The sequence below is a fragment of the Bos indicus x Bos taurus genome, chromosome 16 (assembly GCF_003369695.1).
Source record: "Bos indicus x Bos taurus breed Angus x Brahman F1 hybrid chromosome 16, Bos_hybrid_MaternalHap_v2.0, whole genome shotgun sequence".
Taxonomy (NCBI): domain Eukaryota; kingdom Metazoa; phylum Chordata; class Mammalia; order Artiodactyla; family Bovidae; genus Bos; species Bos indicus x Bos taurus.
The window spans coordinates 24,575,328-24,597,460 of NC_040091.1; the positions used below are offsets into that span (position 1 = coordinate 24,575,328).

General features: G+C 44.0%; 1 protein-coding gene across 2 annotated transcripts in view; it reads right to left on the reverse strand.

Moving 5' to 3' along the window:
- The window catches only part of DUSP10 (dual specificity phosphatase 10), a 41,174-nt gene extending 40,297 nt beyond the window's left edge, over positions 1-877 (reverse strand). Inside the window, exon 1 of one of the 2 annotated variants that reach the window (XM_027564488.1) lies at positions 726-877. The gene's annotated coding sequence lies outside the window, so the exon portion shown is untranslated. Of the gene's footprint in view, positions 1-3; positions 91-725 lie in introns of those variants that run through there. The other variant, XM_027564489.1, reaches the window with a different exon arrangement.
- Positions 878-22,133: the final 21,256 nt, after the last annotated feature.

Below are 22,133 nucleotides of genomic sequence, written 5' to 3' on the forward strand. Positions count from 1 at the left end.
TACCTGGTAGGGTACGTCCCAGGATCAACAGTCCATTTCCCTTGAGAGGGACGCAGAAGCGTGCTCATGGAGACACAAGCTGGGACCCCCACCTCCACACAGAGTGCTCGGCGCGCACAAACGCGCTCGCTCGCTCGCTCTCTCGCTCTCTCTCTCTCGCTCGCTCGCTCGCTCGCTCTCTCTCTCTCTTTCTCTCTCTCTCACACACACACACACACACGCACGGAGTGTATAAAGAGACCTGCATCCCTGCAGCACGGGGTCGGGCATATATATTGCCCGTGAAACCATCCAGACAGCCTAGGAAACCTCCCGAAAAACACTGAGCTATCCCCCTCCCACTCTAGTCGCCCTTCCACCTCTAGTTAGCGGCTGGAAAGAAAATTAAGTGGTCAGAGAATGCTGCTTCCCCACTCCCAGGCACTTAACATCCTCCTTCGCAACACAGCGCACTAACAAGTCCCTGGCCTTTAAAACTGCCGCAAAGCATCCCAACAAACCTCATTTTTTCCTTCGCCCCCAATCCAAGTAGACTGCAGAGAGAGTAAACGCACAGGGCGGCGTGAGCCAACAGCGGGAACACTTTAACCTCACCTGCTGTGGCTCCTCCATAAACATCGCAACACACACACGCGCGCACACACACACCACATACATACTCACTCACACTCACACCGCCTCACACCCCTGGACTCTCAGGAGTAGCCACGGTGACTTCCACTTACTTCATAAATAAGTGTAACCCTCCACCATCTGGCGCTCCGCTTCAGCAAGGGATTCGCACATTCAGCCCTCATTCACTAGGCTTCATTGATCTCCAGCAGCAACATAGTTACTTTCTCTTTTGCTACACTGTAAATGTAAGGTTCTGAGGGGGCGGGCCGGCTGCCGACCGACGGTGTGTTGAACCAATAGGAATTCGGAGAAACCTGACCGCTACTTCGCTGCAGCCCGCGACCAATGGGCACCTGGAGGGGGCGGAGCCAGGGCGTGGCCATGGCTCTTTAAGGAGGGTTTATCCGACGCCGCTTTGGGTCCACAGTGTTATAATACGGACGGTGATGTCATTGGCAGCCAATCAAAAACTTAAAAGGGCCAACTGGGGCCCGCGCGGAGCAGCTGCTCTCTATTTACATGTAAACCTAACCTGCAGGATGCACTTAACCCTTTCCGGGGCTGAATTGTCAATGGGCTGTGTTTGCCGCTCCGCCTAAAACTGGCTCTGCAAACTTGGCGGGATCCCTGTACATCGCCTCAACAAGGGACAGACCACGCTGTTTATTTTCCCTTCTTACTCTGGCTGGATGATCAACCGTGTTAGAATAACTTTCTAAAGGCAAGAGGCAGCGAGAATAATCACTATATCCCCAGTTGGAAAAACGGGTTCCCTGAATCCCTCGAGGTGACTTGATAAACCGAAGATTCACGGACATCGCCCAGCTACCCGAGCGGGGGGATGAATGTAAGCGCGCGGCCAGGGACATCGCTTCTTCTACAGTCTGGGCCCGGGGCCACGCGCTGGAGGCCTGAGCTCCAGCGGGACTGGCAAGTTTGCCGTCCATCCACCGGCAGTGAGGCCCGCCAGCTTCGCCACGGCCCAAGTCCTCGGGGCCGCCCCGCTTGCTCCGCGCCGCCAGGAAGCATCGACCGCCCGCCCGCAGATGTCGCTGCCCCTCCGGCTGCCCTACTGCTGCCCGGCGCGGCGGTGGCGCGGCGCCCTGTGGCTCGCCTACTTCAGCGCCCCAGTCACGCCCCCGCTTCCCTCGCCTGCCTCCCGGAGCTCCATCCGTAGCTCGAAGGCAGCGATGCGGAGGGCTGCTCGGAGGCGGCAGCCTGGTTCCCAGCCAGAAGCTACAGAGGGCGCGTCCCCGAGGGGCTGCACAGGCGCCACCCCATAGCCCGCGCGCCCTTCCCGGCACCCGGGCAAGGCCTCCTGCCCGCTAGCGCCCCCTCTTCCACCCAGCGAGCAAGGTCCCCGCGCCGCATTCAGCAGAGCTGCACGCTACCGGCCTCCTTCCCCTCGCCCCTCTTCAGTTGCCCGCCACCCTGTAGGGGCCCTGGGAGCCGAGGACCCAACAGCCCAGAGCTTCTGGAACAGCAGCGGCTGGAGGAAAGGAGCTGAAGCTGAGAAGAAATAACCAGCTTGAAGTGGAGCCGACGGAGAACTGGAGGCGGCGCCACCCCTCTGGGTTCTCCTGTATTTCGTCGCCGGAGGGTCGCGGTCAGAGGTGACCATCTGAGCAAAACAGGGGATTTGGAGGCGGGTGTGTTGCCAGCTGGCCTGTTTATCGTCAGGAAAAATCAGAGAAACTGCTGGAAAGTCTTGGGGTAGGAAAAGAAGTGGAAATGATGAGATAAACTGCAGAGAGTTTGCATCAAGGAACCCTAAAGAAATAGAGCTTTTTTCTTTTTCCTCCGTCTCCTGTCTGAGAGAGGCAGGAGTGACAGAGTGAAATAATTATAGTGGAGTAATATGTTATGAGCACTATAGACTATTTGGCTATGAATTTTTCTCTTACCACATTGAAGGTGTCTGGAGACATACTTCAGGTTGTAAGCCTGATAGGCAAGCTAAGTGACCTGGGGACATATTCACATCATTGCCTTAAGTACAGACCTGAAATTTGAAGATGCCAAACCTTGGCCTGCTGGCCAGCTATGTTCAGTGAGCTGAGAGATCCCATATATACATAAGCACACAGTCTAGGCTTCACAGAGGTGTTTCAAACTGAAGTGAATGCATGCATTCATCTTAAACAGAAAAGGATTTTTGTAGCCCCCCTCTCCACTCACACACCAACACACATACACATTGCCCTTTAATGATAACCAGTGACTGGCTTGGGGACACCACTTGGTCCTTACATTTTTGGGGATCAGCAGATTCTGGCCAAGAAAAATGGGTTCTGGATAATTTCCACAGAAATCAGAAAACTTCCCAGAGGATCTAACCCTGGATCTATTTGCAGCTTTAATAACTTGCCTTTTCCTAACTGTAGATAATTATTGAAAAAATATTGACTAATCCAGGGTTGGAGAGTTCTGACTATAAGTCCTGATTCTGACTCTCATCTCTTATACTGTTCATCCAGAGACACTATGTTTTTTATATGTCTGTAAAATAGCAAAACTCCAGCTCAAAAGAAAAAGGAAAAAGTTCAGTTCTAGTGTAAGCAGTTTGGGGGTGGGAAGTGGGGAGGTAGGGGAGTAAGGGGGAAGGTGAGGGGGGAGAGGTTCTCTGCAGATCAAGGGCATTCAGTAAAAATTAATTTTTTAATTTTAAAAAGTATTGTCTTTGCTTCAGGAAATGCTGTGCTTCTAGTTAAAGGTACTCACCATCTATAAGTTATGAATTCATTGCTCACACCTCAGTATCTAAGTCCAAACAAAGCAGGAATTTATGCAATTGAGGAAGACTTCTTAACAGCCTTTCTACAAGGCCCTAAGGGGAAAGTAACTTCAAAAGGAAATGCAGTTCATTTAATGAGATGATTATTTTATTATAGTTTCAAACTAGTGGATTATTATAATTTAGTTGGCTAAGACTCTAAGCCAGTTCTACTGAAAAATCGGGAAAGATGGCAAAATTCCTCATCAGTTATCAAGCCTAAAACTTGGAATAAACATGTCATTAACATATACTAAGATGTAATTATTTTTTAAATTAAGCATCTCTAAGTGTATAGTTTATATTCAAATTATAGTGGTAGGAAAAAAACAGATTTTTTGTACAAAAAAGAGTTGATTTTGTTCCATTTTTTGAGTCATAAGTGAGGAAATAGTATCTGAAGTACTACCTTTAGATTTAAATTAGTAATACCAGCCAACCAATGGCTGTGAACCTGAGCTGTATACAAATATCCGGCAAAGCCTTAATGTTCAATTTTAGTCCCAAAGAAATAGTGAAGCATCTTCACTGCATTTGAGTGTTCTAACATGATTGTACTGAGCTGTATCTTTGTTCTGACCAACAAACATTGTGAGAAAAATATGAGTTCCTTCAGTGCATAGCACTGTGTTAAAGCAAAAAGGTGAAGCTAACTTAAGCCAGGATATAAGACATAATATGGATAATATCAAAAAATATATTAAGGACTTCCCTAGTGGTCCAGTGGTTAAGACTGCACACTTTCACTGCAGGGAACACAAGTTTTATCCCTGGTGGGGAACTAGGATCACAAATGCTGTGCAGCTTGACCAAAAGAAAGTGAAAGTGAAATCACTCAGTCGTGTCTGACTGTTTGCGACCCCGTGGACTGTAGCCCACCAGACTCCTGCGTCCAAGGGATTCTCCAGGCAAGAATACTGGAGTGGGTTGCCATTTCCTTCTCCAGGGGATCTTCCCAACCAAGGGATCGAACCCAGGTCTCCCACATTGCAGGCCGATGCTTTAACCTCTGAGCCACCAGGGAAGCCCAAAGAAAAAAAGGATGTATTAATTAAATGACTGCTTTTACGTGCATACAAATGGTTAAGTGTGTGGGATGATGGCAGAGGGTTGGGACTGGTGAGAGCTAGGTTTTCAAAATACTCAAGGTTGAAGTGGATTCCTGAAGGTACTAGAATTAAGGAAGAGAAAGGCTTAGAGAACATTTAGAAAGAGGAAATTGTGGGATAAATGTGATGTTAAATCAATAAGCAGTGGGGGATGAGCAGTGGGATAGAAAAGTGAGGTGACGAGCAGATGAAGCCACTGAGACCAGCCTGTGGAATATCCTGTGACACTTCTAGGCCTTGAGGAAGGCTAAGGAGAAGGATCCCTTGAAAGAGTGGGCCACCGCAGTGCCTGTGGGGGTGACAGAAACAGAGGACCCACCTACACTTTTCACGGTCTCTGAGTTTTGAACACAGGAGGCCTGCAGATCTTTCCTGTTAAATTCATGGGTAAAATGCAGTTTGGGGCTTCCCAGATGGCTCAGTGGTAAAGAACCCACCTGACAATGCAGGAGACCTGGGTCTGATCACTGGGTTGGGAAGATCCCCTGCAGAAGGAAATGGCAACTCACTCTAGTATTCTTGCCTGGGAAATCCCACGGACAGAGGAGCCTAGCGGGCTGCAGTCTGTGGGGTCCCAAAAGAGTCAGACATGACTTAGCAACTAAAACAATAAGTAAGTGTGCTTGGGACTTAGGAAAATGTTCTGAGGCACTGAAGTTTCTTTATCTGCATGTACTAGTGTGATAGCCACTTGCTATTGACTGTTGAACACTTGAAATGTGACAAATCTGATTTGAGAAGTGCTCTAAGTTTACACTGGATTTTGAAAACTGTATAAAAAATGTAAAATATCTCTGTTACTCTTATGTCCATTACATATTGAATTGTTTATGGTTTGAATATATGAGTTAAATAAAATATGCTAATAAAATTCATTTTACCTATTTCTCTTTTCTTCTTAGAATATGACTATTAGAAGATGTTCAGTGACTTATGCCATTTACATATTTCTATTGGACAGTATTCTTCTAGAACCTGAAATGGCTTCTTTGATTTGAGGTCACTTTGGTGCCAAAGGCACCAGAGCCACAGAGCTGGTCTAACATTGACCTGGAGGGGACTTGAGAGCTTATCTAGGCCAGTGGTTTTCAAACTGTGTTAGGATGAGCCAGAGGGAGGAGGGATGTGATGCAAGTGGGGTGACTAAATCCAAGGCAGCAGAGAGCTGGTGGAGCTCTAAGACCACCACCCACCCCCGCCCCGACTGCTCCACTCTTAAGATGTATCTACATATATTACTCCTGAAACTCCAAAGTAAGATTTCACTGGAAGGAAACAACAGATTCTGGCTATTTTATTTGTTCTTTCTTTCTTAATTTTTTAATGCTGGTCCATTGTTTTACCTGCAAACCAATCTGAGGCCCAGAGAATGCAGAGGGCAGGGCCCAACACCAGGCTTGACATCAGCCCTCATTTCAAAGTCCAGCCTGGCAGTAGAGGAGGTGACTGACCTGTTGCCTTGGGAATTAAGCAGCTCTCAATCCCATGGACAGAGGAGCCAGGCAGGCCACCATCCTTGGTGTCGCAAAAGAGGCAAGACTTAACAACTAACCAGCAACTATCTCAAGTGCAGTGAGAAATGCCCTTTCTGTAGTTAGGTACTCCTCCCCCATGTTCCACACCATCTGTGGTCTCACACATGCCTCCTGTTCTTTGTCAAGAGGGTTCTGACTAGGCCCAAGTGTGTGGATCTTGACACCAACTTATTTCCTTGTGAAAATAACAAACACTAACTCATTGGCCCCAGGTCTCTGGCAATGCCTTGCTCTGCAGTGGATGGCTTATTATTATTATGTGTTGCTACATCAAAAACTTAACATTTTCCCCTTTGCCAAACTGAGCAATCATTTTCTCATTAAGAAATGCTGTCAGGCCCAGAGGCCTTCAGCCCCAGGAGGCTATGTCAGGCTGTGTTGTTCATATTGTGGGAAGCAAAGATAAGAGATAAACACACATCTTTAGCATTCTTAAACCCCCTTAGGACTTGTTGCAGGTCCAACATGAAGGAATTAATCTAACCTTCTCAGCATAGCCTAGTGGATTAAGACAGTACCACTTCTGGATACTACAGTTCCCTTTAGGTTACTGAGTGTGGCTTGAGCTTTATGTCCTTCACAATTAAACATTGATTAAACTAATTCTAAGGGGAAAAAATAATAACAGGTAACATTTTTTAGTGTTTTGTTTTGTGCCAAGCACTGTTGAAAGAGATTCACAGACATGAACTCATTTCAATCTTCATATCCATATGGATGCTGTAAGTAGGTACTTTTATTAGCCTTACTTGAAAGATGAAGAAACAGAAATACAGATGGATTAAGTAATCTGCCCCAAATCACACAGCTGGAAAGCAGCAGAGGCAACATTTGAACCCAGACAATCCGGCCCCAGAGCATCTGCTTTTAACAATTCTGTGTCATTTAATTCACGTTCTCTATGATTTTATAAACTTCTATCATATCCCCCTCAGCCTCCAGACTGCCAGGCTATTTTTAATTACCTCTTCGGAAGAATTCACTGTTTTTTCCTCTACTTTCTCCCGAACTTCTCAGAGTCTACTATGTCTTGGTGTGGTCTCTCTCACCACTGCATCTTCCATGCTTCAGTTCAGTGCAGTTCAGTCACTCAGTCGTGTCTGACTGTGACCCCATGAATCGCAGCACACCAGGCCTCCCTGTCCATCACCAACTCCCGGAGTTCACTCAGACTCACGTCCATCGAGTCAGTGATGCCATCCAGCCATCTCATCCTCTGTCGTCCCCTTCTCCTCCTGCCCCCAATCCCTCCCAGAATCACAGTCTTTTCCAATGAGTAAACTCTTCACATCTATTAAGCTTCTACTTCAGTTTCCAGAGTCCTCTCAAATAGTTCTGTAAACTCATCAGTGTTAGGGTTTCACTACAGGCTCAACTGACAGATTCAAGGAAGGGCCAATGACTTCTCGTTTGCCAACCACGTCTTGTTGCTGTCCTATCCCTAACATAGGACAGGAGCTAGCACAGGGTGAGCACAGAAGCTCCATTGAATAAATGAATGAGTGAGTCAGCAAATGAATGAATGAATGAATGGCATTTTTCTTATATGTGCCATGAATTGTTGGGTTTTTTAGCTGCATACCTGGGTTCATCTGACACTTTTCTAATTACTCATTTTGGCTTCTCCCTGATAGCTGAAACTTGAGGGACCTCTGAAGTCCCTAAATTCAATCCTCTCCTGAATGATTCATGCAGATGTTAATCAAGCATCTGTCTTTGGGGATCCCTGTTGTTTACACATCATTCTTGTTTGTTTGTTACCATATTATCCCATTTACAGTTCAAATCCAATTTCTTTTCCATTAGCACCTATGGAAATATTAGCTTTCTCATTATATTCCACACAATAGTTGTATTTTTGCATTTTCCAGCACTAATGACGTTATGTTCATCTTCCACACTTAGGAAAATATCCCTCATTATTTTCACTGTTTCAACAGAATGAAGGTATCTTCATTTTCCCTTTTATTTTCATTTCTAAAGCAAGCACTTTAGAATTGCACTCTTGGCTTGCAAGGGCCAAGAACGTACAAATGTGGTGGATGAGTCCCTTTATGGGTGAATTTAAGTATTCTCTATATGCTGAGTACTAGGCCTACAGTACCACCCCTGGCACATAGTAGGTGTTCAAATGAACTCAAGTCAGGTCAGGTCAAGTCACTTCAAGGTGTTAAACAGGTAAGAGAAAAGTCTCTATTGGAACTGATGACATTTTTAGTTCAAGTTGGAATCTTTAAGATGGAGGAATGGATGCCATAAACTTTCAGCTCACCAAAATTCAGAATTTTAAGAGAGAGAGATTGGGTCAAAGAGCGGCCAAATGGAGTGCTGGAGCTCTGTTTCATTCAACTACTGATGCGTGGACCAACCTGTGAAATAGCGGAAATGGATGAACCAACAAATGTCTCCCCTCTCTGTCAGGTCAGGTCAGTTCAGTTGCTCAGTCATGTCCGACTCTATGTGACCCCATGGACTTCAGCACACCAGGCTTCCCTGTCCATCACCAAATCCTGGGGCTTGCTCAAACTCATGTCCATTGAATCGGTGATGCCATCCAACCATCTCATCCTTTGTCGTCCCCTTCTCCTCTCGCCTTCAATATTTCCCAGCATCAGGGTCTTTTCCAATGAGTCAGTTCTTCACATCAGGTGGCCAAAGTATTGGCGCTTCAGCATCAGCCCTTCCAATGAATATTCAGGACTGATTTTCTTTAGGATTGACTGGTTTGATCAACTTGCAGTCCAAGGGGCTCTCAGAAGTCTTCTCCAACACCACAGTTCAAAAGCATCAACTCTTCGGCGCTCAACTTTCTTCATGGTCCAACTCTCACATCCATACACGACTACTGGAAGAACCATAGCTTTGACTATAGGGACCTTAGTCAGCAAAGTAATGTCTCTGCTTTTTTTTTCTACCCCATTCTCAGGAACTAGGAAAACTGGTGCTACTTGATAAACTTCTCATCTGAACTTTAAATGGCATTTCTGACAGCAACCAGTCCAACGAACTGTTTTCCCTGTGTTATGCACAGAACAGAAATGACAACAAAATTCCGATTCCCTTGTCAATGCACAATCCCAGTCCTCATATATTATGTGAGTTCTCCAAAGTAAGAACTAGAAAAGCTAGAGACTTAGACACTCTCCAAGGTGACCCAGAATATTTTACCAGTTGTTTTTTCTAGCCCATATAGAATTTGTTACTGCTTTCCCTAAAGTTCAAATTTTTTCTTTCCCACTTCCTGTCTTCCAATCGTTAAGATTACTTTTGGGAGGAATAACAGAGAAATCAAAAGAAGGAAGAAAAGAAGAAAAAAGGAAGACTGAGAGGGCTGGAAATTTTTGTTGTTTTCTTTTGCTTTTTTTTTACATTAGATATTAAATTTTTTATTGACACATATTTAGTTTACAAGGCTGTGTTAGTTCAAGTGCATGGAAAGTGATATATAATATGCATTATTTTTTATTCTTTTCCATTAAAAGTTACTAAAAGATATTGAGTGTAGTTCCCTGTGCTACACAGTAGTAGATCCTGTTGTTTACTTGTTTTATAGATAGTGGTGTATACATATTAATCCCAAATTCCTAATATATCTCCCTGGCCCTGCTATCCCCTTTGGTAACCAGAAGTTTGTTTTCTAGGTCCGTAAGTCTACTTCTAGTTTGTAAATAAATTCTTTTTTATCTTGTTTTAGATTCCACATATAAGTGAAATCATATATTTGTTTTCTTTGTCTGACTTCACTTAATATAATAATCTCTAAGTCCATCCATGTTGCTGCAGGTGACATAATTTTTTATGGCCAAGTAGTATATATATCGGAGAAGGCACTGGCACCCCACTCCAGTACTCTTGCCTGGAAAATCCCATAGGCGGAGGAGCCTGGTAGGCTGCAGTCCATAGGGTCGCTAAGAGTCGGACACGACTGAGCAACTTCACTTTCACTTTTCACTTTCATGCATTGGAGAAGGAAATAGCAACCCACTCCAGTGTTCTTGCCTGGAAAATCCCATGGACTGAGGAACCTGGTAGGCTGCAGTCCATGGGGTTCCTAAGAGTCAGACACGACTGAGCAACTTCACTTTCACTTTTCACTTTCATGAATTGGAGAAGGAAATGGTAACCCACTCCAGTGTTTTTGCCTGGAGAATCCCAGGGACAGGGGAGCCTGGTGGGCTGCTGTCTATGGAGTTGCACAGAGTCGGGCATGACTGAAAGTGACTTAGCAGCAGCAGTATATATATACATATATCTTTATCCATTTATCCAGTAATGTACATTTAGGTTGCTTCAGTGTCTAGGCTATTGTAAATAGGTGCGGCTATGAACATTGGGGTTCATGTATCTTTTCAAATAAGAGTTTTTTTCTGGATATATGCTGAGGAGTGGGGTTTTGTTTTGTTTATAAATTATTTCTTTGTACTTTTGATTATGGGACTGGGAAAGGTACATTTGGGCAGAGAGGGGCAAGGACTGGTCAAGCAGAAGAAATGTTGCCAATTCCAAACATTTTTGTTTTCATGAGATAAACAGACTAGAACAGAATTTGGCCACAAAAAGGAGTTGTTGAAATCTTTGCAGCCAAAAATGAGGTAGCATTGAAGCTCAGTCTGGCTGTCCCCAGCAGATGCTGGGCCCACACTCATGGGGTGGGAGGGAAGCAGTCACGCTGCTAGTCTTGCTGCATCTCTGTGAGGGGCAACTCTGACCCAGACAAAAGCTGATTGTTTTTATGCCAGATCAGGGGGCATCAAGTATGAGAGGATCTGGTAGCAGCCCTTGGGGAGGCTTAGTGAGTTCAAATGCATGCCCAATCCAGTCGCTCAGTCTTTTCCAACTCTTTGCGACTCCATGGACTGCAGCACGCCAGGCTTCCCTGTCCATCCCCAACTCCCAGACTTTGCTCAAACTCATGTCCGTCAAGTCAGTGATGCCACCCAACCATCTCAGCCTCTGTCATCCCCTTCTCCTCCAGCCTTTAATCTTTCCCAGCATCACAGTCTTTTCCAATGACTCAGTTCTTAGCATCAGGTGGCCAAAATACTGGAGCTTCAGCTTCAGTATCAGTCCTTCCAATGAATATTTAGGACTGATTTCCTTTAGGATTGACTGGTTGAATCTCCTTGCAGTCCAAGGGACTCTCAAGAGTCTTCACACCACAGTTCAAAAGCATCAACTCTTCGGCACTCAGCTTTCTTCATGATCCAACTCTCACATCCATGCATGACTACTGGAAAAACCATAGCTTTGACTAGACAGACCTTTGTCAGCAAAATAATATCTCTGCTTTTTAACATTCTGTCTAGGTTTGTCATAGCTTTTCTTCTAAGAAGCAACCATCTTTTAATTTCATGACTGAAGTCACTGTCTGCAGTGATTTTGGAACCCAAGAAAAGAAAGTCTCTCACTGTTTCCATTGTTTCCCCATCTATTTTCCATGAAGTAATGGGACCGGATGCCATGACCTTAGTTTTTTGAATGTTGAGTTTTAATACATGCCCAGAGACACTGTACTCAAACCTTGGAGAACCCCAAAGATGAGTTTCTCTGATTCCATAGTATGAGGAACAGATTATGCCTCCTTCTCTCATGATGATGCAGAGCTTTTCCCTTGTGTTTTTGAGCTGCTGTGATCTCCATCTGTGATGGTTAATTTCAAGTGTCAGCTTGACTTGGCCATGGTGCCCAGAGAGATGATCAAGCAGTATTCTGGCTATTTCTGTGAGGGTCTTTCATTGGGTGGGACCAATGTTTAAATCAGTGAATTTTGAGTCAAGCAAATTGCCCTCCTTAATATGGGTGGGCCTCATCCAACCAGTTAAGGATCTCAATAGAACCAAGACTAATCTCCCCCTCTGCCAACAAAAGAAAGAACTCTACCAGCAGATGGCCTTTGGACTTAAAATACAACATTGGTTCATCTTACATATCCAGAATGGCAGCTCATTCAGCAGATTTTGGACTTGCCAGCCTCTATGACCAGAAAAGCTTTTTCCTTAAAACAATCCCCCGTTTCCATGCTTCATACACATAAACATACATCCTAGTGGTTCTGTTTCTATGGAAAACCCTGATTAATACACTAATACAACCTTCATTTTTGGGGACAGAGCAGAGCAAGATCTGGGAAATAAGCATTCTACTGAGTGTTAACACAGCTCTGTTGGGGGCCGGCGTGAGGCACTCCGCCCGTGGCAAAGGTCATGAGGAAGGAGGCTCGACATACGCAAAGGCAGGATCGAGCCTCAGGAGTCCCCCCTGGAAATCCTCGAGCATCTACCCCCATAACCAGAGCCTGCCTACTTTGCTACTTTGTGCTCTCATCTACACCTCTGACTTTAAGGGGGGCTGTCCCCCACCACCTCTTTTGGAGAAGGAGTTTTCTTAGAGCTCCAGTTTAATGATAATTCCTGGGCGTGATAGGAGTGTTTCAACCTATAAACTCCTCTGAAGGTTCTCTAGCCTGCCTGACAGGCTTGTCCGGCCACATGTGATTGCTCACAGCCTCCCAACTGTGAGAGGCACAAGATGCCTTAAACCTTCTAAAAACTTCCTTAGAAAAGTTAGAAAACCATTAGTATAAGTATAGTGGGCTGATTAGAAATTGTATTAGTGAAGGATTTTTCATTTGTTGAGCCAACGTTTGCTGCTAAGTCTCCACATCTCCTGCCCTTACACACATTAATGAATATATAGAAGAAATAAGTATTAACCTTTGATATTAATCACATTAGACCTTAGGCTAAGTAAATTCTTTCCTTAACTAAAACCCACTATACCCTCACCCTATAGGTATGTAACTTTATTTGGGTGGCGTCTGTTTTAAGAATAATCACCCCTGGAGAAATAAGTGTCCAGGTTGACTGACCGCTGTCACAAGGAGAGGGTCATAAATTGTCAGCAGGTCCCCTGGCCAGAAGATGATGTAACACCCCTAAGACCTCTGTATACATTTGTATGAAGCACCTGACTTTGATAAAAGTCAGGACTGCTGACCCCGCGTGACTTTTGCATAACATCTCAGTGTATAAAAGTAGACTATGGAAAATAAAGAATTGGGATCAGTTCCTCTAAAGACTGGTCTCCCCATGTCGCTCTCTCTCTCACTCTGGCTGAATCTCCATCTGGAGCGTGGAACCCACCAAGCTTACTAATTTTGCCTGAGCTTCTAAGATCTGACTGGGGAGGCCTCAGTGTCTCCTCTCCTTTGGGAGAACGGAAGGATGCCTGCGGCCTACGTAAGTGATGCAAGCTTCTTGTCTTGAAGCTTTATTGGTCTCCTGCATAAACCAAGCTACTCAGCCTCTTATCTCTTTTTTTCCTACTGAGCTATCCTCATTCTATTACTCTTTATATCTCTAATTAATATCTAATTGAAGCTATTATATCCTGATCCTCGCCAACGCCGTCCCCGCTTCAAACTCCCTGGATCATCTGGGGCTGGACCTCGGCACAGCTACATTCCTTTCCTGCATTACAGAAGACACACTAAATTCAGTGTACCTCATCTTTGAATGCCTTCATTTTCAAGAGTGTAAAACTACTCTGAAACAGTAATGACTACACACTAAATAAATCTAGGATAGAAAAAAAAAATTTGGAAATCTAAGCTATGATTATTAATGAAGGAAAACAAATCCCCCTGCCCCCCACACTATAATTTTTTAGGAGAAAGCAGAAAAAAGTAGTAAGGCTTCTAGTTTTAGAAATCTAAAGCCATCTAGAGATTGGAAATACAAAAATAAACGAGATAAGTTTCTAAGCCTCTGATTTGTGTCCATTTAGCCTGAAGAAAGAAAGATGAATATTTTTGCTTTCCCCCACAAATGCATATTTAATCTTTATCTAAACATCCTGAATTTTGAGCCCATCAGGAGCTTCTATAGTCAATGCAGATTGCTTTCCCAGTGTTCTATCATGTATTAAGAAAGCTATTTTAAATCCCAGAATTAATGGTGACATCTTGTTGCAGTTATTTATTCCTTGTTTTGCTTTCCCAAGTTAATCGACCTACAGTTGAATTATTACAAGATCTCAGCATAAGGGCCTAAGGAGTGGATTTGGCAAAATGAAGAGGTCACAGTTCACAAAACCGCATGGGACATAAAAATGTACTGTATTTTTGCAGCTGCCTAATGTTTTTGGTTTTCCTGGCTCTTTATCAGGAATGTGTGAAGCGCTTGACTGTGAATATACAGCTCTCTGCTTCATCCTCTTTGGCTTCCAGCAGACTGGAAGCTCCTGCCTGCTCTCTAGACCAAAGCTCCTCCAGCTTCAAGTACACACAGATTCCCCAGGGTATCTTGTTAAACTGCTGATTCTGACTCATGGGGTCAGGGGTGAGACTGGAGCCTCTGCATTCCCTCACACTTTCCAGAAACTTTGATGTAGCTGGTCCACAGACCATACTTTATATCTAGACCCACACTGTCTAATACGGTAGCCACTAGCCACACATGGCTATTTGAGCACTTGAATCATGGCTAGAATGAATAAACGCCTATTGTCCATATAGAATGCACGCTTAGATTTTGAAGATTCAATAGGAAAAATAGACAAAATACCTCGTGAATAATTTCATCTTAAGAACATCTAGAAAGAACATTTTAGAAATATGGGATTAAACAAAACATACTATTAAGCTACTTCCGCCTGTTCCTTGTTACATCTTTTAAATGGAGTTACTGGAGAATTTAAAATTACGTCTATTGTTTGCACATGTGGCTAGCATGACATTTCCGTTGGATAATGCTGTTCCAGATCAACAGAGCTGGCTCTCAAGGTATTTGTAAGGGAGTGAGTTTCCTATACCTTTGATCACTTTTTGCCAGACACTGAATCCATCTCCTTAACTCCTCAGAACTTCTTCCTATGGTGCTGTCTCTCACCCGCTTCCCACCCATTCTAAACTCAATCCCAACACTGCTTGGCCATCTTGGGTCCTATCTCTTAAACTGTATACTCTCTAGCAAGGCCTAGCCAAAAATGACACAGAAACCCTCCCCCAAATTCATTAATGGGACTCTCCTTTGTGTTTCCCGAAAGTCTGTGACATATACACATACATATATGTCTGTGACACATAACATTCATAAAAGACCAAGTCTCTTAACAAAAAGGGCATGGGCTTTAGAATCAAGAGACCCTGGAGTTTAATTTGATCAATTTATTACTTAACTTATAGTCTACCCCATGCCTCTCTTTTAGATGCTAGGGATTCATGACTGAACAAAGTTAGCATACTCTCTGTCCTAAAGAGTTTACAGTTTAGAAGAGAAAATAGACATTGTCAGAAAGTACATGAAGAAGCAGATTACAAAATACCATCCCAACTTCTCTCTCTTTTTTTTCTTCTGTGACTATTCATTTCCCTTTCTGAGCCTCAGTTTAATTTTTGGAATAGGAATAATAACAATGCTTTCTGAGGCTCTGTAAGGATTATAAACAATGACTATATTTGTATAGCTAGCATAATGTCTGGCACAGAATAAGTGTTCAATGAACAGTTGCTGGCCGGCTAAATAAAAGTGAGCAATGCTGATCGTATTTATTTGTTTGCTTATTTGTATGCTGCCTGTTTCTATGTTAAGCAAACAGCTCTGGTAAAGCATCATTTCTACCTGAGGTCTATGAGGGTGTTCCTGGAGAGATAAGCATTTGAATCATCACAGTGAAGAAGATACCCTCACCAATATGCATGTTGCTCAGTCGCAACTTTTTGTGACCCCCTGGGACTGCAGCATGCCAGGCTTCCCTGTCCTTCACCATCTCCGGTAGTCTGCTCAAACTCATGTCCATAGAGTTGATGATGCTATCCAATCATCTCATCCTCTGTCACCCCTTCTCCTCCTGCCCTCAATCTTCCCCAGGATCAGGGTCTTTTCCAATGAGTCAGCTCTTCGCATCTGGTGCCCAAAGTACTGGTGCTTCAGCATCAGTCCTTCCAATGAATATTCAGGATTTATTTCCTTTAGAATTAACTGGGTTTGGTCTCCTTGCTGTCTAAGGGACTCTCAAAAGTCTTCTCCAACACCACAGATCAAAAGCATCAATTCTTCAGCACTCGGCCTTCTTTGTGGTCCAATTCTCACATCCATACATGACTACTGGAAAAACCATAGCTTTGACTATACGGACCTTTGTCAGCAAAGTGATGTCTCTGCTTTTTAGTAGGTTTGTCATAGCTTCTTCCAAGGAACAAGCGTCTTTTAATTTTATGGCTGCAGTCATGGTCCACAATGATTCTGAAGCCCAAGAAAATAAAGTCTGTCACTTTTTCCCCATCTGTTTGCCATGAAGCTTTTAAAAACTAAGATCATGGCATCCAGCCCCATCACTTCATAGCAAATAGATGGGGATCAAAAAGTTGCATGGGCATGAGCCAATCTCTGGACAGCCCAAACAGAACAAAAAGGTAAAAGAGGGAAAATTCCCTCCCTCTTTCCTACCCTTGGACATAGGAGTGGTTTGCTGGCCTTCAGACTCTGGGACTTATGCCTTAGAACTTTACCCTTGAACCAGGAGTTGCACCATCAGCTCCCCTGGTCTATAGGCCTTTGGACTCAGACTGAATTACTGGTTGTCCTGGTTTTTCAGTTTGCAGACTGGGGCGGTGGTGGTGGTGGGGATGGCTTTGGCACCTCCATGACTAAATGAGCCAACTCAAGTAACAAATCTCCTCTTATATGTTTCTATACACATCTTATTGGTTCTGTTTTTCTGTAGAACCCTAACACTGTCTCATTCCACTAAGTGTTTGCAGTAGCTGGTTGGGTCATTGTCACATTACAGATGGTAGAGTAACTTTGGCTCCTGATGTCATTCAAACTTATTGAGTACATTTCCCAAAACCATTCTTTGCACATAAGAACTAGTCAATAAATAGCCATTGAAATCAAACTACTCCTGAAATAGACAGTGCAAGTGTCCTCATACAAAGCTCCTCATTTGCAGAAAACAATAGTAGCCAGTGGAAGCAACTTACCCAGTAATACACTTTCAATAGTAGTTCTAGAAAAGAATATGTTGGCCCTTGATGTATGGCAGAAACCCATAAATATTACAAAGCAATTATCCTCTAATTAAAAATAAATAACTTTTTAAAAAAGAATACACTGATCCTACTTGCTAGGAACTTGTGGGAAAAGAAAGAATTTGTAGAAAAGCAGTCAGAGGAATGAGGGAAGATCAGGAGAAAGAGGAGCTTAGAAAGGAATTTCAAAAAAAGAGGATAACGATGTGTCTGATGCTGTAGGGAATTTTAGTAGGTTGAGGTCAGAGAAGACACTTGGGCATGGGAACTAGGAGCGAGTGGCAGAGACATTGGGAAGAAGAAGCCTGGTGACAGTGGAGGTGACAGTGTCAAAGACTTCCTCTTCAAGAAGTGCTGTGATTAAGGAAAGGGATGAGATAAAAAGCTAGATGGAGGAAGCAGAAGCATCAGGGAACTCTGTTTCAGAAAGCAGGGGTTGGGTGTTTTGGTGGCTGAGCTTAGTTGCTGCTTGAAATGAGATGCAGAAGGTACAAGAGAGGAAGAGAGCAGTTGTCATAAAGAAGCCCTGGAGGCGGGACGATAGAGGAATGGGTCAGCAGGATGGGGACAATCGTTAGCCAGGGGATCCTTTCCTCCAGAAATGAAAAGGAAATGTGAGTAAACTTTCCATTAAGCATTGAGGGCAGGCAAGAATTGTTTAAGAAGTGAAGTAGGAAGCAGGACAAAGAAGGAGGTGAGGAGGGGATGATATGCTGGCATTTTACCTGTGCATCCAGCCCAGACTCTTCTGACCCAGGCTTTTCAAAGTATGGTCCATGGACCAGTGCAGGACCACAGGCTGCTTGTTGCTGGTCTCAATTCAGAGAAGCAGCTTATGTCAGATGCAAAAAAAAGAAAAGAATTACTAAGCACACTATTCCATGCAGCTGAAATTTTTCCCTCTTTGAAAGTGGCAGAGTATTCATTGACCTTCTGGCTGGGTTCCCTTTCTCATCTTGGTGTACAGAGCAGGGAGTTTTGGGTAACATCTCCTACTGACAGTTCTGCCTTAATATCCCATAGACCTCTCACCATCACCTACCTCCTAAACCAACTTTTGCTCCTTGACTGTCTCCTGCAGGGAGCTGATGCCTCCATGCACCAGGTCTCCAAGACAGAAACATGGGGGAAGGCAGTTTATTCTAGAACTCCAGCACCCTCCTTGATCAGTCATTCACCAGACTCCTCAATACTCTTGCTACTTAGCTCTCAGATCCACCCTCTTCTCTCCAGTCTCAAGATTGCCAATCTAGTCCAGAGTACCAAGACTGGGCTTGGATATTACCACAAACCTTGGGCAAGCCACCCATCAACACTGCTATCCCAATGAGCTGTCCACACCCAAATCTAAACACCTCACTTCCTGGGCTAATCCGTCAATGGTCCCTACTCATCTATAGAAACACCCTGGAATGGTCCTAGACCCTGCCTCACAAGCTGGGCATTTTGAACTACTGGCGTCTGCCCTTTATCTGACCTCTGAGTATTCAAGCACACTGCTCCCTTCAAGTGTGATTTTTGGTTTCCTGTGTCTGTCACTGCAATGCCTTACCCCTAGGAATAGAATCTGCCACACCAACACCCAGAACAGTGTCTGGGAAAGCGTAGGCTCCCAGTGCTTGTTTGTTGAATGATTAAATGAAGTCAAGACAGAAAGGGACAACGTTGTTGGCCTCATACTGAGCAAAGGTGATGAAAGTGGGGTCATGAAATGCCACGTGGCTATGGTCAAAGTGGGCATTGAGCCTGGACTCCACAGAAATTTGGTCACAGAGATGGCAGGGTAGGAAAGCGGGAAGTCATGTGAACCAGGGCTTAACATGCTTCCACTGGCTGTGACTTCTCTGTCTGTATCTGATACATTCACTACAGCTCTCCTGCCTCACATCAGAAGCATCCATGGCTGAGATCACCTTGCAAAATGAGAGTCCTACCATCTGCACATTTTGTGTCTTCTCTTCATGTCTGTCTGTCTCTGGTTTCTCTCTCTTCCAACCCAAATACCACTACACTCCCAAGCCCTGCCCCGCCCCCAGCAATTCCACTACTATTTTGGCCTCTGCCCTTGACTTTGACCCTATTTACTTACGATGTCATTTTTCACATTCCTTTAAGATATGACTGGCAGAATCTGGCCCCAGATTCCAACATAAGCAATAGATGCTAAGAGAGATCCAATTCTAATATTCTACCCTGGTCTTTAGGACTCCATTTGTTATTATTGTCACTTTATGCTAAAGAATGTCAGGTAGGGCAGGGAAGGGAGTTTGGGGGTGGGGTAGGGGCAGAGGAAAACTAGCACAACCTTTTGGAGCCAAATAATAGATTATGGCTGGAAACTCCCGTCTTGATTTGCCTCGAGGGCCACAGTTATATTTGGCTGGCCCCCGATTGACATAATTATTATTGCCAGAAAGTAATTTTAGAAAGAACTTAAAAGGAGGACATGGGTGATTAAAGTTCTAATAATAACATTTCTAAAAAGTCTGGGTTAATGAATCTATAACTCAGGTAAAAGAAAAGAGGCTTCAGGTGTTCAGGGATTAGTGCCTGGAACTGAGTTTGGAAAGAAATATTCTGTGGGGAAGTCAAGTAGGGCAGAGACAGATCACATGCCCCTAAGAAATCTTGGGGAAATAAAAAGAGAGAGAGAGAGAGAGATGTAGAGAGATGTAGTTCTTTTCTTTCTTTCTTTCTTTTTTTTTTTTTAACGAGGAATGTTCCTCTAAAATTTTTGCAAGTAGAGTTATACAAAGTAGATAAAAAGCAGCAAAGCAGCTTGGTTCATTCACTGAGCATCTCTTACGTGTAAGGTACTGTACTAGTTCTGGAAGATTCCCATGGGTTAGAGCAGGGCTGATCTAAGGGCAGACTTAGTCACTCTGGCTGTTTATAACCAGCATCTGCTTTGATTAGGCCAGGGTCCAACCTGATTGGCTGACACCCTGCCAGTTGTTAAATATTTTGCATGTTACCCTTGGATATAAGGCAAACGTTCTGTCCTAAAATAAATTACAGTTTAGAGGATGAGATGGGCCCACAAATAATAGTGCAATGCTGTGTCGTAAGAATTGAATTTCACATTGTCCTTTACAAAGTGTTTTCACTTTCTCTATCACATCTGAACTTAACAACAGTTCCCTGGTGGGCGTTCCTAGTCTCATGTTGCAGATAACAGAGCATAAAGTTCAAGAGGCAGTGATGTTTTCACATTTCATAGAGCAAGATCCTCCTCTAATTGGCCTCCATCTGAATTTCCCACAATGCCCATTGCCTCCCTATTTAAAACAGGAGATTCATGAAAGCAAACCATTGTTTATTTCATGAATTGATTCTTGATTTCTAAATACAGATTTTCATACTTGAATAACTGATGGAGAGCAATCAATGATAGCTCTGTCACTCTGGTCAGATCAGATCAGTCACTCAGTCGTGTCCAACTCTTTGCGACCCCATGGATCGCAGCATGCCAGACCTCCCTGTCCATCACCAACTCCCGGAGTTCACCGAGACTCACGTCCATCGAGTCAGTGATGCCATCCAGCCATCTCATCCTCTGTCGTCCCCTTCTCCTCTTGCCCCCAATCCCTCCCAGCATCAGAGTCTTTTCCAATGAGTCAACGCTTCACATGAGGTGGCCAAAGTACTGGAGTTTCAGCTTTAGCATCATTCCTTCCAAAGAAATCCCAGGGCTCATCTCCTTCAGAATGGACTGGTTGGATCTCCTTGCAGTCCAAGTGACTCTCAAGAGTCTTCTCCAACACCACAGTTCAAAAGCATCAATTCTTTGGCGCTCAGCCTTCTTCACAGTCCAACTCTCACATCCATACATGACCACAGGAAAACCCATAGCCTTGACTAGACGAACCTTTGTTGGCGAAGTGATGTCTCTGCTTTTGAATATGCTATCTACATTGGTCATAACTTTCCTTCTAAGAAGTAAGCGTCTTTTAATTTCATGGCTGCAGTCACCATCTGCAGTGGTTTTGGAGCCCAGAAAAATAAAGTCTGACACAGTTTCCACTGTTTCCCCATCTATTTCCCATGAAGTGATGGGACCAGATGCCATGATCTTCGTTTTCTGAATGTTGAGCTTTAAGCCAACTTTTTCACTCTCCTCTTTCACTTTCATCAAGAGGCTTTTTAGTTTGTCTTCACTTTCTGCCATAAGGGTGGTGTCATCTGCATATCTGAGGTGATTGATATTTCTCCCGGCAATCTTGATGCCAGCTTGTGCTTCTTCCAGTCCAGCATTTCTCATGATGTACTCTGCATATAAGTTAAATAAACAGGGTGACAATATACAGCCTTGATGAACTCCTTTTCCTATTTGGAACCAGTCTGTTCTTCCATGTCCAGTTCTAACTGTTGCTTCCTGACCTGCATGCAAATTTCTCAAGAGGCAGATCAGGTGGTCTGGTATTCCCATCTCTTGAAGAATTTTCCAGTTTATTGTGATCCACCCAGTCAAAGGCTTTGGCATAGTCAATAAAGCAGAAATAGATTTTTCTGGAACTCTCTTGCTTTTTCCATGATCCAGCAAATGTTGGCAATTTGATCTCTGGTTCCTCTGCCCTTTCTAAAACCAGCTTGAACCTATGGAAGTTCACGGTTCACATATTGCTGAAGCCTGGCTTGGAGAATTTTGAGCATTACTTTACTAGCGTGTGAGATGAGTGCAATTGTGCGGTAGTTTGAGCATTCTTTGGCATTGCCTTTCTTTGGGATTGGAATGAAAACTGACCTTTTCCAGTCCCGTGGCCACTGCTGAGTTTTCCAAATGTGCTGGCATATTGAGTGCAGCACTTTCACAGCATCATCTTTCAGGATTTGGAATAGCTCAACTGGAATTCCATCACCTCCACTAGCTTTGTTCCTAGTGATGCTTTCTAAGGCCCACTTGACTTTACATTCCAGGATGTCTGGCTCTAGGTCTGTGATCACACCATCGTGATTATCTGGGTCGTGAAGATCTTTTTTGTACATCCTGATAGAAAGTTATAAAAGCCTCATTCTGAGAAAGGAGCCATCAGGAAGCTCAGATGAACTACACAGGGGAAGCATGGATC